Consider the following 15,110-nt stretch of genomic DNA (forward strand, 5'->3'; position numbering starts at 1 on the left):
CCCCAACCACACCTCCTCACAAAATACAAGACTAAGACTTTATTTTTGAGTTACTATGCAATCACCTCTATATACATGATGCAAACACAAATCATGACAAAAATATTTTTATAATAAAATTTAAAATATGTTATAGTAGGTGTTTGATTTGTAGTGTATGATTTGTTTTTTTTCTGGTTTTGAAATGGCCACCCCCCTAACAAAAGGAGTTTTTTCTGGGGGGCAAGGAGAGGGACTTCCGGTGGAAAAGGTCAGGGGTTAGGGGAAGGACTTAAGGTCCCAAGATGGCAACCAGGGGGCAGGGCAACTGTTAAGGGGCAGGGTTGCCCGCTCACCAAACCTCATTAAGCAGTCCTCCAGCTGAAATAATTGCCCGCCCCTGACCTAGGTGTTGAATCTCTTGGAAATGAGTATTTTCTTAGGGTTATGCACAATCCATTAGACTCCCATGTCAAAAATCAAAGTGCTTTTAGTTAATTACTAATACTTTACACAGCTTCACTCTCTTCCAACTTTCTTCTTTCCTTTCCTTTCCTTTTGATCCCCTGCTTTGCACGGGGAGACTAGCTAACTGTTCCCTTGTTATAGTTCTTCTAAATCTTGACTTTGCACTTTTTTATATGACTTCCTGTTGTATATGTATTTTTCCTGGCCATTGTGGGTGAGAAAGACAGGGGACTAAATGATGGCCCAGGAAGTCGTGTGGGTGTCAGGGACATCATGAGTAAGGAGGGAGTTTTTTAGCTGTTGGAAAAATGAACTGAGGCCCGACTAAAATGTTATCGACCCCACATTCTTCATATTAAGAACTGCTGGTAATGACCTTCCTCATGTACTAGCTGGTTCTTAACCAGGGCCAGTGAAAGCAAGGAAGTTGCTACAAGTGTAAAAAAAAAATGGCATGTGATCATGACTAGCTCTGGTTGAGGCTGAGCCTTCAGTGAAGAGTTTAGGACTACTGATTTAAGTTCCTTGAGGAACTGTGTCTTTATTTGTTAATTACACAGAAAGTAGTTGCTATTTAATAAGATACGTAAGATACTTCTGAAATTAGTGCTAATACCACATATTAGTTTCACTGAGGCACTTGAAAGCATGTAGTTAACTTAAGAATATTCAAAAGAAGAACTTATATCTATCCCAAAATAAAAAATAAAAATACAGGAATGTTTTCTTGTCATTAAATTATTATATACACTCTCCTATTAGTCACAGTTCTTATCTATACCCTATTTTATTATAATAGCATAGAGAAAATAAAAGTGAATCTAATTGTGTATAATGAAATGGAAACTGGTGATTATTGTTGCTGTTTATTATTTCTTGTTGCTGTAAATATACACAGCATTGTAGAGCCTGGTAACAGTCATTTTCCTGGAAAACCTACAAACGAAGTAAAAGCACATTTTCTATAGTATAATGACAGTCTTAAAGTACTATGTTGCCACTAATTTTATTGCAGGAGAATACTCTTAAGTTAGAAAAAGCGGAGCCATTTAATTGCATCAAACTATGTTTTTCTTTTTTATTGACAGACAGAGGTAGTAATTTGTGGAGAACATACATCCCTGTGATGCTGCTGGCAGTTAAATATGAGCTTGTCATATGAAAAAGCTTCTGCAGTCCTTGAACACTGGATTCCAAATAATCAGAGCTGAATATAACTGTCTTCCCATGTGGTATGTCGGATAACTGGCCACTCTTGGTAGAAACCAGGAATCCATAGAATGGTTTCAGGGAAGATTCATTGTGCTTTAGAATTTGAGCTTTAGCTGCTAATAAAGCACTTTTTTTTAAGTTAAAATTCATCTGAATACTTAAACTGTGATTTTTACCCTGTCCATTTTTTTGAAAATCATTCTTCTTTTAAGTTTTATCTATCATAGAATTACTTGGATATCTTTTTCTTGTAAATATATTTGAGGTTTACCCAGTGTGTTAATATTCAATAATGTATTGGACTTTAGCTCCATGCCTATCTTCTTTTTTTCTTTTATTATTAACAAAAAGATAAAAACTTGAAGAATTAATGGCAACTTTTTTGCAGGTGTATAATTACCAAACTATAACTGACGAGGCATGAAAAAATATGCAACTGCTGGAATCAAAGGAGCCTTCTTACTGACTGTGGAGTATTAGAATTACTCCATGCTAATATGCATTATACGTGACTATTTTGTCTGTTTGGGTTCTTTTAGCCACTTGTAAATCATTGGTTGGTTAAAGACTTAAAGTCTTTAAGTGACTGTATCACTTAGGTGTCAGATAACCCTGGTAATAACATAGGCTTGATGAGTGTTTCAGTCTGCTTAATATGCATTACATAGCAGTAGTTCCAAGCAAGAACATTGTGGGGATCAGACAAAATTCTTTTGTTTTCCTATAGACTCAACAAAAAATATAATATCAGTAACAATATACAGACATAACTACAAAAATTGCAAGGCTGTGGGGCACTCGCACAATTTTCTCACCTGTTTAACACTATTAGCATTCTTAATATTCAGCAAACATCAATATGGGGAAATTCATCTTGAGAACATAAGATATATAGATATTACGTGCCATACAATGTATTTTGGTTAGGGTTTTTTTTTAGTGAATATGGTAACTTTTATGCTAGATTCTGTGCTGCTTGGAAGGACTTTTCTGTCCAATTCCTTAAAAAAAATCACTTTTTGGAAACTACAAAAAAGTGGAAACTTTTTTTGATATATATATATATATATAGGGAAGTTTACTGTGTAGCTTGGTCTCAATTGTAGCCCTGTTTTGTGCTTTTTAAAGCCAGCAACTGTTTAAAAAAATTAAAGTAGCCAATGAAATTGTGTGCAAGTATATAAAGAAAACATGCCTACAACAGTACAGTTCTATTTATGTTGATGTATTTCAGCAAAATATCTTTCTGTTGACTGTGCAGTAAGCTGTAGCATGGTACTGTGTCTTCCAAACTAGTCCTACATATATTTCCTAAAGAATAAAGAAAAAAAAGACAAACTAATCATGTTTGTTTTACTGTGATATATTGTGTTTGACAGATGTCACCTGAGATTTATATGGTGTCATTGTATAACTGGTAGAATTCTTCACTTGCATGACATGTATAGCATGTATAAAAGTGAAATACATTTTCATTCGAGTCTGACTTGTTTCCTAGCATTTTTTTCGAATAATCCTGGCAAAAATTTGGATTAAAAAAATGTCTGTGTTTTTTCTCAGAAAGATATCATTGTGAATGACATGATGATCCCTTAGTTTCTCCAAATATTTTAAGTTTTACATTTGTTTTCTTACTGTTGTTTTGATTTGGTTCATAAAGGCTACATGGTAAATAGATGAATGCTAGACTAGTAAGAAAAGCTATAAGAAAAGCAAATGGCCTTTAGAAAATAGTGTTCTCTCAGGTACTTGACCTGTGAATGTATCCATATTACAAAGCAACATTCAGCACAAATGTTGAACTACTCATTAGGCTAAACACACATACCTCTTTTTGGAAGGAGTCCAGTTTGAGTAACAGAATTGCCAACACTGTTCTCTTCATCTATTAGAGAAGAGTTGTTTGCAAATGTTTTGTTTAAAAAAAAAAAAGAAAGAAAACTAATTTCTATTAAAAATGCAAAATGAGCAAGTCTGATGCATTTTAGAGTGTATTACACCTGCCATTCATGATAACATTCATCTCATATTCATTTGAGCAGTGAGTTGTATTTGAATAAGACAGGAATTCTGGGGCTTTAAAATCTATCTGATAAGTTATCTTTCAAGTCCTGTGTATATATGTGTAGAATTAAGCCATTTGGAAGTCAAGTTTTGTGGGGAGAAAGAGCAAGGGTGGGGAAAATAAGGAAATGGTCCACAAGTTGATTTTTCTTACAAAATGTCAACAGAACGGGAGTCTTGGAGGACCACTGAAATAGGACTCTGTTGTTGTTTCTGCTGAAAGTCAAAAGTGAATTGGTATGGTGAAACTGCAGAAAATTTTTAACAGCTGGGCTAGCACACAATATGGGCCAATAATACATATGCAATGAAATATAAAATATAATGAAATATAATACATTGAAATGAAATATCCTCAACCTTGTATGTAACAATATGTATCCTGTAGGATTTCACTAATAGTCAAAAAAATAATGGTTCTCTCTCACCATTTCCCTCCCTCAATTCCCTCTGAAGACCTGCCAAATTGAATGGTCTTTCTTGGAGGTTTTGTCTTTTTCTTTTTAAATTGCAAACACATAACATAATGAGGGTGGGAATGCTATGTCCGCTCTACTTCCTTGAATCTGCCAGGGACCCTGTTAGGAAGCCTAGAGTCCTGCCCGATTCTCACTTGCTGAGTGGAGGAAAGAAAGCTGAGAGAAAGGGGCTGAAAAATCTACATAAGATACAGTATGTCTGTTCTGCCATCAGGAGGGGCAGCTGTAGCACTGGTAGGTATATCTGTGTTGGTTTTAATCTAGCTAGCACAAGCAACAGTGAAACTGGCAGCACAGATTAGAGCATGAGTAGGACAAGACCATCAGATACCTGGCTACATCATCAGGTTGCTGTTTTGTACTAACATTTGTGCTCCACATTTTTCTTGCTATTGTTATCCATATTAGCTAAAGTTAAAGTCAAGCCTGGCTACCTGGCAGACCTCTTGGTTATGGAGTAGAAGCACCTGGAGCCGGATTTCCCCTTCCCATACAGTGCCATGCTCTGGACCAAAGTCCAAGCAGCCTATTGGGTTACAGAACCTCCCTCTGACTCTTTGTGGTCCCACCAAATGCATTGTAGTCCTTCAAAGTTGTGCCAATTGTAAGTAAAGAAACTGAAGGGAAGAAAACCCATATGGCAGCCTGCTAATTTTGCCATAAAAGGAAAATCTCTTTCAGACCTCAAAAGTGAAAGTCAGCCTAGCTCTCAGCATTGCCAAAGATCCAACCACTAAATGATAATTGGGAATGAATTTGTTAGAATAGAGTCAGGTGGAAAAGCACCTAGGGTTATAGAATAAGCCAGCTGAATATAGATCAGAATCTCAGGAGACAGGTTCAGAAAAGACAGTCAAATTGGAAAGTGTCCAGCAGACAGCAGCAAAAATGATTAGAGGTTTAGAAAAGGTGACTTAAAAGGAAGGGTTGGGAGAACTGGGGTCATTTAGTCTGGAGTAGAGAAGAATGAAGGAAGGATGATAAATCTTCAAATATATGAAGAGTGGTTATAAAGAGGATAGCAATTGAATTTTCTCTGTTGCTGCAGGAATCAGGACAAGAAGTAATTGTCTTACATCTCAGCAAAGGAAATTTAGGTTGGATATTAGGAAGGTCTGTCTAACTATAGTTAAGCATTCAAGCAGGTTAACCCTAGGTTGTGATATCTCCATCTGTGGAAGTTTTTGAGAGAAAGCTAGACAAGCAATTGGATGAGATGGTTTAGAGATAATGATGATTCTGCTTTGAGCAGGGGGTCGGACTAGATGAACGCCTGAGGTCCCTTCCAGCCCTACTTTTCTATGATTGAGAGGATCTGAAATTGGCAGCCCACAGCAGCTACCTTGTCTCATTAGTGAAAACTAGCAGCACCTTTCTCTCACCAGCATCTCCACATAGGAGCCATTGATAGTGGTGGGCAGAACAGAGTTTGAAATGGGCAGATTTACCATATGACACACCTTTTTAAACTTCCACTGGGCAATGCAGATAAGGGGACTGAGAAAGAGGCATTCTGTTTTCACATGTTCAGGAGCAGCCAAAAGTAGCACTGTCCTCAAAGGCAGGGTGAAGTGCCACACTTGATGCTCCTTGTTGAGATTTTCTCTCTGCTACCTCCACAAGGATATGTCCACTTTTCCCAGTCTTATTAAAGCCAGACTGTGATTAGTGAGGTAAGCATTTGGCTGGACAGGGCAGAAGATGAGAAGAATTCTGTTTTCTGTGGCTTCAGTTATGCAATTACATGGAGTGGCATTCCACTTTCTTGATTCATGTGTTCAGCTCCCAATAATATATTTTTAATAACTTTAATCCACAATAGATTTCTTGTTAGTTAAACCAGGTTGTATTAAAAATAATGGTGATGCTGAGGTTGCAGAGAAGCACTTGTTGGTGAATGAAGTGTATCTTTATCAACTCATCCTGTGGTCAGATTCTTAAGAAATTAATGCTTAATGTCAGATTTGTAACAAGGCAGCTCCATGCACTGGGCTGCGTCTATTCCTGCACCCCCTGCCCCCTTGCTTCCCCACTCCCTAGTGAGGAAGTTTTGTAATTAGTAGTTGTACCATCAGTTCCTAAACACCTTTCCTTCTGGTACTTTATGTGCAGAAGTGGTCCTGAGATGGAAGGCATCAAACTCTTAAGTGGCAGCACGCTTTCAAAAACTTATCCATTTGCAATTTCGCAGTAGAATCAGGATTCTTCATGGGGTTAGGTTCCTAGGCTCCTGTGAAGGATGAGGGTTTGCAAACTAGCTGGGGGCATATATAGCTGCAGCATATAGCTGTGTGGGACCACTGATATGCTCTAGCTGAGTGAAGAAATGACACTTTTTCAAGTAAAAGCCAGGCAATCTTATGAGCATCTTATTCTTAATTTGCCAGCCCACTGCAAAGTAAGCAGTTTGCAAGCCAACCTGATATGAAAAAAAATCAGGTTCTAATGTTCTCAGTTTTTCTGAACCACTGTTCATATGTTAAAACAGTTGCATTGGTGCTGGCTGTTGGTTTTCCAATTTAATTTGTATGCAACTGAAGTTACTGATGAAATTCAGTAATTAGAAGATGCTTCCTTTTTTGCCTAAGTATTGGTAGGATTTTAAGATGATATTGTGGTCTTCATACTATTTCTGTTCCTTTCAAACAAAATATAAGCCGCAGCTCCATTTTTATACATATAATAAAACTAAATTGCTTGAAGTTTATAAATGTTAAGTTACAGAGGGGTAGGTTGTAGCCATGTTGGGCTAAGGACATAGGCAGACAAGGTTCTTTGGGTGAATCTGATATCTTTTATTAGACCAACTTAAATAGTTGGAAAAACATTTGTTTAAATGTTAAGTTGATACCAGAAAAGGAGAAAATTGAGAATATTGGGCAATATATCAAAAGCTGGAAAACATTAAATGATTTTGTAACTGATTACATTTTTTTTAATATGAAAAAATCCTGATATTAAATCACTCAAACTCTTCGAGAAGGAAGTGCAGTTACAAAAAAAATCTTAAAAAAAATTTTTGAACTATTTTCATACTGTTAGTAGTAATATTCCTACATTATTATTCCCACAATAATTAATGTCCAACCTTTAGATGAGTGTTGTCTTTATAAGTGCTCATTGTTGGAAAATTAGAGGCTGTTATTGCTCATATTGCTAGTCATATTTAGTTTGTTGGGAAAATACTTATTGTAGGGGAACATTATAGAGCTGGAGACACAGAGAAAGAAAGTGTTTGTTTTTTATAGAAATAACTAATATCTGAGCTACCAGTTTCTTTTTTTTTTTCTGAGTCCTCTTTTGTCCTCTTTTTTGCTTTTTCTGTCAAGAGGGAAGTACTGAATTACAGTGAAAAGTTTTTTTACAGTGTTTCTACTGTTTGAAAACCAAAGAAATAGTGTTTCCAAATCAATGGTGGTTTAGATAATAATTGCAATTTGCTGGAACAAAATGAACCCTCCAAAACTAGAGTCTGATATTTAGGTAGAAGTTTAGGAAGGCAGACATACAGCTCTTCTGAATTTAGCCCTAGATATTTTTTCATAAACGAGCCGATTAGGATTGCAAAAAGATTGGAGAAATAAAATAGAAAAAACATGGTAAACTTTACAAAGACTCTGAACTAAGGATGATCATGGGGCTTTGTTTTTATAATCTGTATATTTCACCCAGATCCTTTGTTCTGGGAAATAAGTCATTGAAGTCACAGGGACTTACAGGTGCTCAGCACTATACAGGAATGGACCCAAGCATTCAGAATGAGCCAGCTAAAAAAATATGTGGGTGAGGGATGATATCATAAATGGGAAAATTATTCCCATAATATTGTCTGTTTTTCTGAGTATGACAGCTATGTATTTACCAAAAGCAGTACATGAATAGTGCTTGTTACTCCCATGGAAAGAATGAATACAGGCCATTATTAGAGTTGTAGTCATAATGTAACATAAGACTTTCAGAAGTTCAGATGTCTCTTGCATCATTAAAATAACTTTTCTCCTAAAGCAAAAGACAAAAATCTTCTTGCCGAGTTCTGGAATTGGGCTTTCCTTTTTCTTATTTTTTTAATCCTAATTGTGGGGCAGTCTTCCAACAGAGAACTATTAGGTGGAATGTAAGGGGATTATGGAGACACCTGAGCAGACTCTACCGCGTTCCAGGAGGAAGTGACAGATCAGGGGTTCATGGGTTCATCTCCAGTGATTTCTCTGAAGTTATTCTTCATTTGTGCTACTGAGAGTTCAAAACCAATGCCAGGGTATTCACTTCTAGACTGTCAGCTCAAATACAAGTAGGCTTTGGGTGTAAATATTCTGTGAAATTTTTGTTTCTGTGTATAAATTGTGAATAAATCCCCTCCTAGTTCACTTCCTGATGGGACTGTTCAAACTACAGTTAGCAGAGAGATCAAAAAACAAATGAGCATGGAGAAAGAACAATCTTCTGACTTCTAGAGGGTCATACATCTGGGTCAGGTGATGTGCAGAGACCTCCTGGGTCTAGTCTCCTGCTATCACAGGCAATCCTAAAGTGTAATCTTGCTCATAGACTTACCAAGCTTTATCTTAAAACTAGTTGGGTTTCTTGACCCAGACTCCTATGGGAATGCTATTCTAGAACTTCACTCTTGGTTAGAAATCATGATACAGTCTGAAGGCTAAATAGTTCCTGGCTAATTTGTTCTTGTGTTAAGATTGTTCTTTGGCTTAAGTAGCTCTTCCCTTCCCTGCTGTTTTTCTCTGTATCTATAAAGAGCACTCACATCTCTTCCATGCTTTGCCTTTGTTTTTTTGGTAGGCTATGCAAGAGAAGTTCTTGGTTTGCTTTGCTGTGCTTATGCTATATGCATGCTGTATATAAGAGGAGAACTTAAATTTGCTTTTAGAGTTGTCAGTCTAGCCCTTTTTATGAAGCACTTCTAGTTTTCATATAATTTATGAAGTTGTCCATTTCTAACGCTTATCTCCACTGTAACTTTGGTGATATCATCCATGATTTTGAACTTTTTCTTCTTTGTGTATCCAAGTTCACCTGTCACCATCATTTCATACTTGATGGATACACAGTGTATCAGCTCTGTTTATTATTAATTATTAGTACAAAGGTGATACTTAGAGGCTGCAACTTGAATCAGGGCTTTCTTACACTAGCTACATTCAAGATCCTGCCTCAGGTTCTTTATAATCTAATGCAAGATAAATTACAACAAATGGGTTCAACAGGAAATAGGGAAGGAAAGAAGGATAGGATAACAATGCAAACCCCATTTTTTTTAAATTTGGGTAATACCTGCTGACCATCTAACTACACATGACTTTTTAAGTCTAAAATTTGCTGTATTTTCAGTGTCTTTGGCTTTTCCAAACTCTAGTGGTGTATGTGTGTGTGTGTACATGGACCAAAAGACAGAACTATAGTTTGGAAAGGCCAAAGAAATTGCATAGTAGCATAAAATGAAGCAAGTTTTAAATTGTAAAAGTCATGTGTAGTTAGATCTATATAAACTCTACCACACCACCTTCTAATGGCCTTGATAGTGTCAAAATTTTTTGAGGACGATAATAAATTGTGGGGTGAAGTGCACACTCCAGAGGGTAGGGAACGATTGCAGGCAGACCTGGACAGGTTAGAGAAGTGGGCAGTACACAATAGGATGCAGTACAAGAAGGACAAGTGCCGAGTGCTGCACCTAGGGTGCAAAAATATCCAGCACACCTACTGGCTGGGCAGTGACCCTCTCAGCAGCACAGAAGCAGAAAGGGATCTTGGAGTCATAGCTGACTCCAAAATGAACGTGAGTCGTGAGTGCGACGAAATCATCAGCAAAGCTAACCGCACTTTATCATGCATCACCAGATGCATGACAAATAGAACCAAGGAGGTGATCCTTCCCATCTATGAGGCATTGGTCAGACTGCAGTTGGAGGTACCATGTCGTTTTGGGTGCCGTACTTCAAGAAGGACGTTGATAGACTCAAGAAGGTCCACAGGAGGGCCACTCATATGGTTAGGGGCTTACAGGACAAGCCCTATGAGGAGCGACTAAGGGACCTGGACATCTTCAGCCTCCGCAAGAGAAGGCTGAGAGGTGATCTTGTGGCCACCTACAGATTCATTAGGGGGACGCAGCAAGGCAAGGGATAAGAGATGCTCTGTTCACCAGGGCGCCTCTTGGGGTAACAAAAAACAATGGTCACAAACTGACAGAGAGCAGATTTAGGCTAGATATCAGGAAAAACTTATTCACGATAAGGGTGGCCAAAATTTGGGATGGGCTTCCAAGGGAGGTGGTGCTCTCCCCTACGTTGGGGGTCTTTAAAAGAAGGCTGGATAGGCATCTGGCTGGGGTCATCTGACCCCAGCACCCTTTCCTGCCTAGGCAGGGTTTCCTGCCCAGGTAGGGGTTCAGACTTGATGATCTGTTGAGGTCCCTCCTGACCCTAGCATCTATGACTCTAAAAAATTATTTTGTTTTTAAACTCTCCTTTGGTAGTGAAGTTTGTACTATATACTTATTCCTACAGTAGGCATGTCCATTAGTTTAAGGTATATGATCTAGATATATGCCTGTTAGAACTTAGTGGGAATGGATTTGTTTTGTGTGTGGGTAAAGGAATGATATTTTAAGTAAGATGGACAGGAACCATTATGTACGACTCAAACCTTATTAAAGACTCGCTTTAAAAATACTTTGGTGATGCGAAATGAGCCATAGAATGCAATCAGTCTGTTTGAATGATATTAAATCGGGGGGGGGTTCTTACTCAGAATTGCTACGTTAGCAGTTTCACTCAAGTATCAAGAGTCCCTAATGTGACTTATTCTCTCTGTTAGGCAAGAAAGTGTTGTCTAGAATTTTGAGTACAAAATCATCACACTTTTGCAGATTAATTTATTGAGCTATATTTTTTATTTCCTGGTTTTAGGGTGATGTAACTCATTTGAAATCAGTGTCGTTGTAACAGGCTCCCTTAGCTTGGTCCCCAGTTTTAAGCATGACAAACTGCTGGTGATGTCAGTGCGATTCCTCAGCTCTAAGCTTCTTTCCACTGTTCTGCTAGCTGTCTACAAAGAACAGACTAGATCAGGGGCGGGCAATTATTTTGGGCAGAGGGCTACTTACTGAGTTTTGGCAAGCTGTCAAGGGCTGCATGACAGGCAGCCCAGGGCAGATTAATATTAATTTTCTAAATTTTTTAGGGGCCCCACAGGCCAGATAGAGTGGCCTGGCGGGCCCCATCTGGCCCCCAGCCCGCATTTTGCCCATCCCTGGACTAGATGTTGCCTTTGGGGTAACTTCTTACCCCAGCAAATTTCAGTCTTTCCAGCCCTGGACCCACCCTTGCAGCTCCAGTAGAGGAGGCCTACCAGCTTAAGGGATGTTTGTCTTCATTTTGAAAAATATTATAGGGCATTTATAGACGTACTCTGGGAGGTGGTGCGGGGAGGGGAGCTCTTTAATTAGCGGGGCTCCAAGAGCTGCACTTATTAAAGGACCCAGAGCATCATGTGTATCAGCGTCCTTGTGCCGAAAAATGGTGGTGGGGGGCTTTAACTAGCTTTAGTTAAGTCATCCCCACAACCATTTTTCAGTGCAGAGACTCTGATACACGTGATGCTGGAGCACAGTAATTACCGTGTTCCAGCAGACTTGATTAATTCTTCGATTAATGAAGTCTGCTCCAACATGCAATAGATTCTCCCCTCTGAAGCAGTGGAATGCCTGAAATTTACCAGTTGCTCTGAAAATTGCCTTCCCACAGTAAAGACCAAAGAAAAATGGATTTTTACAGAAGGAAGATAGATCATACATGCAAGCAAATGTATAGGTTGGAAAACAGTGTAAAAGAAATAACATAAATGTTTCACTCTGTTTCTCTATCTGGAAAAGCTTTTGGGATGACTGCGGGATGCAGGTGCTTTATTCACAGTGTTGTTCTCTGCCATGAGACCTGGCAGCTTATCAGGATATCCTGGCTTTTATCTAACTAGGGGACTAGATGAACTCCATAACAACAGGGATCTCTAGACAGCTTTTCCTTACCAGTGATCTCTTTAAGTATTTTTCTTTTAAAATTGGGAGGAGCATGTATTATGCAGATGACTTCATCTCCCTCTCTCGCTCTCTCTCTAGCTCTCTCACTCTTGCTCTCCCTCTCTCTCTCTCTCTTTCTCTATATATATATATGTGTGTGTGTTTGTGTGTGTGTATATATATATATATATATATATTTTATATATATAAAATCTTTCAGACCAGGTATCCTTCCTGACTTACTGTATTCATCCAAATCCAAGACAAGTTTTCTTCCACCCCTTCAACATAGGGGTGGGGAGCCTCACCTTAGATTCAAGTAACAGCCCAAGGCAGGTGACTGCTGCAGCTCCACCTCCAGCCCTGACTCATGACTGCAGTCAGAGCCACCATGTGCCTCAGGCCAAGACCAGAGATGTCACCAGTGCAGCTGTTTGGAGTCTGTAGCCGTGGTGTCAGCAGCAGCTGCAGTGGGTCCAGGTTGGGAATTGGATAGTGGGACAGGTTGGGGATTGGATGTCAGTACAGTTCAGGGTGGTGGACCAGGTCCAGCAGTGGTGTGGGTCGGGGGGCAGGCAGAAGCCTACACTGGGGGTCATAGAATTATAGAATTGGAGAAGTAGGGCCGGAAGAGGCCTCTATACTTCATCTACAACAACCCCCTGCCTGAAGCAGTCAGTCAGTGTGTCTATCACCAAGCCATGCAATAGTATCCTCAGTGGCCACATGCAGCTCCTGTAGTCCACCACTGAACTTATTGGGCAGTCATTGACAGTATGAGACAGTGTGTTTTGCCACAGCTATAGTCTGGGTTGTTGCAAAGAACCCAATGGTGAAGGTTGGCCACACATAGACCTTGCCCTGTCTTAATCCTGAGGCAGGATCATTGCTATCCAAACCATCCTATACAAATCGATTTTTTTTTAACCAATTAACAAAATTATACATTCAACCCAGACACAACCACAGGCCCTAACAGTTTAATCTGCCACCAGTAAGTCAGGGGGACCATGGCAACCAGCATGCTGCTGCTGCAAACATTTTTAAAATATACTCAAGAAATCCAAGAAAGGGCCACCCCTGCTCTCCAACCCCCTGCAAAAACGCCTACAGTCTGTACCAATCTGACCATGTGGTAAAATTCCTTCCTGACTCCAAATATGGTGATCAATCTGATCCTGAGCAGAAGGGCAAAACCCTCTAACCTAGGGTTACCATACATCTGGGTTTTCCTGAATGTGTCCTGTTTTTTGGATCCCTGTCCTCATGTCCAGGCGAGTATTTTAAATGAGAGTAAATGTCTGGGGGGTTTTTTTGTTTGTTTTTCCTCTGCTCTCCCAGGCTGGTTGCTTGGGGGTGGGAGCAGCAGGCAAGGTGATTGGCTGTTGGGGGTCATGTGCTCCCCGTGCAGGCCCCCACCAGGTAAAGAGACACCATGTGTGTGGGTGGGTGGGTGGGTGTGCACGCACGCACACAGTGCACGAGCTGCTTGGGCAGCAGGGCTGGGGGGCAGGGGGCTGTGGCTTGGGAGTGAGGGGCACTGGCAGGGCTGGGGGTTGGGAGTGAGTGGGGGCTGGCAGGGCTGGAGCAGCAGGGGCTTAGGAGTGAGGGGCAGAGGCAGACCATGGGCATATCCCCCCCCCCCCCGCACTGTCTTATGCTCCTCCCCCCTCTCAGGTGTTCTCTTTTGATACTGGAAATATGGTAACCCTACTCTAACCAGTAACCTCCAGTTGTAAGTCCCAGCAGGAGCGTTGGTACACTCCAATCAAAATCCTCAGCCTTGGCTGTAGCCAACACTCCATTCTTCTGAGGAAGGTTTAAAAAAACCCTGACACGTGTAGCAGCAGGAGGGGAAAACATTTTCTTCTGGCCACATGTGGCAACCAGCAAAGCCCAGAAGTATGGAAAATACCCATAACAGAACACAGGCACAGCTATACTTAGGTTATCCCTGACCCACTGGCGATGCATAGGGGGTGCACAGGCAGGAGTGGCAAGCCAGTGCCCCCTTGAGAGCACCAGCTGGAGAGCAGGGGCACCAAGAGAAGCACCCCTGGCACTTCTGGGCCAGCATTGCTGACTGGCTGCTGGGCATCAGTCAGGAGGCATCAGTGGCCCATGCCCTTACCAATGTCTGTCCAACCTCTTCTTATACACCTCCAGTTATGGAGAGACCACAACTTCCCTTGGCAGTCTATTCCACTGCCTCACAGTTTTAAGCGTGAAAAATTTTTTTCCTGATATCCTATCTAAACCTACTTTGCTGCTGGGATGGGGTCAGGCAGGGCAGCCATGGGGGCTTCTCCTGCCCCGCTGGGGCAGAGACAGGCACAGTGAAAGGAGCTACCGGAGAAGCCCCCTTGGCTGCTCTGCCCGGCTCCATCCCCAGCCTCCTGGCACTTAAAACAAAAACAAAAAAAGGCCTTTATCCACACTGCTGATCAGAGGCCTTGATCCCTGCTGCTGCAGCCAGTGAGTGCGGGGCTGCTTTTTTTTTTTTAAGTGCTGGGGGGCTGGGGCCGGGCGGAGGATGGGGCTGGAGGGAAAGACAGCCTTGGGGGCTTCTCCTGCAGCTCCCCCTGCCAGGACAGAGGCAGGCACAGCCGAAGGAGCCGCGGGAGACCCTGCAGCTGCCCAGCTGTATCTGCTTCTCCCTGGCCGATCCGAATCTTCGAAACAGTGTCGAAACTCCAAAACAGATTCAGCCGAACCAAAATGGAATGGTGATCCAAAACACCAAAAAAATCAAAATGGCTCCAAAATGGTTGAATCCAAAACCGAAACTAAATGTAGCCATTTCGCACAGCCCTAATGCAAATTCCCTGCCTTCTGAGATACCTATTGTTAAACCCAATTAAGTTGCAGGAATG

At 40.8% G+C, this 15,110-nt stretch overlaps 1 protein-coding gene across 1 annotated transcript in view; it reads left to right on the forward strand.

The window, feature by feature from the left end:
- MAP7D2 (MAP7 domain containing 2) overlaps positions 1–1,806 on the forward strand; it is a gene marked incomplete at its 5' end in the record, with an annotated part of 79,369 nt that extends 77,563 nt beyond the window's left edge. Inside the window, one exon of the mRNA XM_006021233.3 lies at positions 1,536–1,806. The remainder of the gene's footprint in view (positions 1–1,535) is intronic.
- Positions 1,807–15,110: the final 13,304 nt, after the last annotated feature.

This window comes from Alligator sinensis, unplaced genomic scaffold, assembly GCF_000455745.1.
Source record: "Alligator sinensis unplaced genomic scaffold, ASM45574v1 scaffold583_1, whole genome shotgun sequence".
Classification (NCBI taxonomy): domain Eukaryota; kingdom Metazoa; phylum Chordata; order Crocodylia; family Alligatoridae; genus Alligator; species Alligator sinensis.